Source organism: Hipposideros armiger, unplaced genomic scaffold (assembly GCF_001890085.2).
Source record: "Hipposideros armiger isolate ML-2016 unplaced genomic scaffold, ASM189008v1 scaffold_234, whole genome shotgun sequence".
Taxonomy (NCBI): domain Eukaryota; kingdom Metazoa; phylum Chordata; class Mammalia; order Chiroptera; family Hipposideridae; genus Hipposideros; species Hipposideros armiger.
In genome coordinates, this window is record NW_017731584.1 from 410,517 (window position 1) to 413,536 (window position 3,020).

Consider the following 3,020-nt stretch of genomic DNA (forward strand, 5'->3'; position numbering starts at 1 on the left):
TCGGGCCCGTCCCCGTAGTCCGCTAGCCCCACCAGCTCATCCTCCTCGTCGTCGTCCTCGTCCTCCAGCTGCGGATTCCCCAGCACCTGGCTCATTGCGCCCACCGGCTGGCCGTCCCGGGGGCGGCGGGGTTCCCGGGTGGGGGATAAGCCTTCTCGCCTGCTGCTTGCAACCTATCTGAATTGGGGTTTTGTCTCGAGAGTGACGGAAGCCGGCGGAGGCGGGGGCTGCGCGTCCCCCCGGCGGGCGGCGTACAGGTCTGGGTCCCGCGGTTCCCAGGGCGCCCGGAGCCCCCTCGCCGCCCCGCCCGCCTGCTGGCGGAGGACTCAGCCGGAGCGCGGCAGTTCCTCCCCGAGGAGGGAGAGAGAGACTGCGTGACCCAAGTCACCTGACACACACTGTCACACACTCACACACACACACACACACACACACTGCACGGGCGCGCGCGCGCTCTCCCGAGCGCAGGCACCGCTCGGCGGGCGCTGGGCTGAGGCCTTACACACTCACCGGGGGGAGCAGGGCGGCGCCGGGCCCTCCGCCCACCCAGAAGCGCACACGGACACACGCCCCGTACCCAGGGCCCCCGGACCTGGCACAGGCACTCACCGCGGCTGCGCGCCAGGGGCCCCCACGCGCCGCTTCTGCACGTGGTCCCCGCACAGGCAGGCGAGCTGGGGGCCTGTACACCCTGAGAACCTCACCTCCAGCCATCCCCCCACACACACACCCTGCCCTGGGCGGCTGTCTCCAGCTTTAATCCTGGGGCAGGGCTCCAGTCCCAAGTGGGCTGCCCCCTTAATATTGCTGCATCTGGGCTCCCACCCAGAACAGCGTTCCTAGGACACCCCGTGGATGCTGAAATGCCCCCAAAAGAAAACTCAGAGAAATGCATAGCAGAGACACAGTCTCCATAGCAATTGCCTTTTAGTGTGCGTTTACGGTTCAAAGTGCTTCCCACCAAAATATTAAAAAATAGGCCTACCTAGATGTAAATGTTTCTGGGAAAAAAAAAAACATGCCTCATGGCTGCCTACTCTGAATAACAATTCCTCTGCAGTGTTTTGGGAGAGGTCTCAGGTGTATAACGCACTCAGGGGCTATTCATGGTCATCTCCTCCTATCTCTGCATAAACTGTAATCCCACATCTCAAAATAAAATGTGTCAAGGTTTTTGTGGGGGGTAAGGGAATAGTGTGTGTGAGGGGGGGGAGCAAGTCTCACATGGGAATAGCAGCAATGTGGGGGGGGAGACCAAAACCTGCATTCCTCCACAAGCTTTTCGCAAGGACATACTGTACCCACCCTGTCTGGATACTGCAAAAAACCACGTGGATGAACTTCTTTCTGTCAAGAACAATAAGAAATAAACCAGCTGGCAGCATGGTGATCTAGATCCTACAGGTGCTAGCAGCTCAGCAGGTGGTATGAGGGAGAAGAGGGGTAGGGGAGCTGAGGCTGAGGCTCTTGGGGCCTAAGGGTGCTGCCTCTGTAGGGAACATTTACTGAGCACCTATTATATGCCAGCGGCTGATAGATGGGGAGATCCACAGATGCTCAGAACAATGTTTCTGTCCTGGAAGACCCCTCAGTTTAGCAAACCTTGACTCATGTTCTGGGTTTTGTAGTAGTTGTGAGTGTTGAAGTTGGATACAGACCCTTCTAGGAGGTGACTGCTTCTAATTGGAAAGGTCTTCAGATATTCCAGGTGGAGGTGGTATAACTTGGTATTACTGAATCAGTCAAGGCCCTTCCCAGGAGGGAAAGAGATGGCACATGCAAAGATTTTAACTGAAAAGGCTTTAAGTGAAGGGAAAATGTATAGGGGCATGGGCAGAGCTTAGGGCTTAGCAACAGTGGGAAGAGATCATCACGCCTAAACTAGTAGGAGTAAAGGAAGGGAGCTCGAGTAAAGGAAGGGAGAGGGGACACAAAATAGGAGTTACAGCTGATGAGGAAGCAGCTACTGCCAGAACCACCTTACGTAGAGGAGACAGCAGTGGGAAGAAATGCCCTGACCTCTCTCTCCTCCACCCTCCATTCTTCTGGAAGTGCCTCCCATTGGCCAAACTCAACTGGAAACCAGAGGACAAGGGAGCCTGGAACCTAGTCCAGGACACAGTGATTGAGTAGAGAGGGCATAGGGTGGATTGCAGGATTGGTTGGGTGGCGTGGGGGAGCAAACAGCATAATCAACTAGCACAAGCAGGCTCTACTTGCTCTTATCAGAGGAAGTTACTCTAGGGGTCATTTTCCTAGTCCATTTTTATCCATTCTATAGAAAGAAGTCCCCAGGAGGAAGAGCTCTCCCAGAGTGGGTTTGAAGACTTTTGGCTGTCCCAAGAACAAACCCACCAACCTGGCAAGGCTTTTGAGCTGGCCTGATTCAAACTGTAGAGGGCTACTTATGAGGCCCTAGAAGCTAGCCCAAGGTTAGCTCAGACCATCAAGGCATCTCTGGCTGGTTACCAAGTGTGAGGGCCCCAGGGCCCCAGGGGTGCAAGACAATGCCTAAGCCAAAAACCCCACTGTGTCCGAGACCCAGAAAAAAACAGAGATAGCTGATGATCACATCCCTTCCCCAAGAAGGGAGATCTTCGGAGGAATCAGCAGCAACTACCCTAAAATATCTGAGAATTGGAACATTCTCGAGAAAATCAGGGAACAAATCCACATACAAACAAAATCAATAAAAGCCAAACCTCAGTTATGCTCTACCCCAAGGTAGATAAAAGAGTCATGAACAGGCTTAAGAGCTCCTAATCACTGCCATTTCAGAAATGTACAGTATTGATAAAATTTGAGCAAACAGAACAGGACAAAACTTTATTGCTTTTCTTTTTTTGCTGTTATCATTTCAGTACTGTCAGCTTTCAAATAAGGGATATGCTTTAAAATATCTTAGAAAAAAAAGCTCTTAAATTTAAAAAGTTATGTGTGTGGATTCTTTCAGGCTTAAATAAAAATATAAAAACACTAAAAATTGAATGCCTTTGAGAAATCTGCTCAGTGTGGAATCT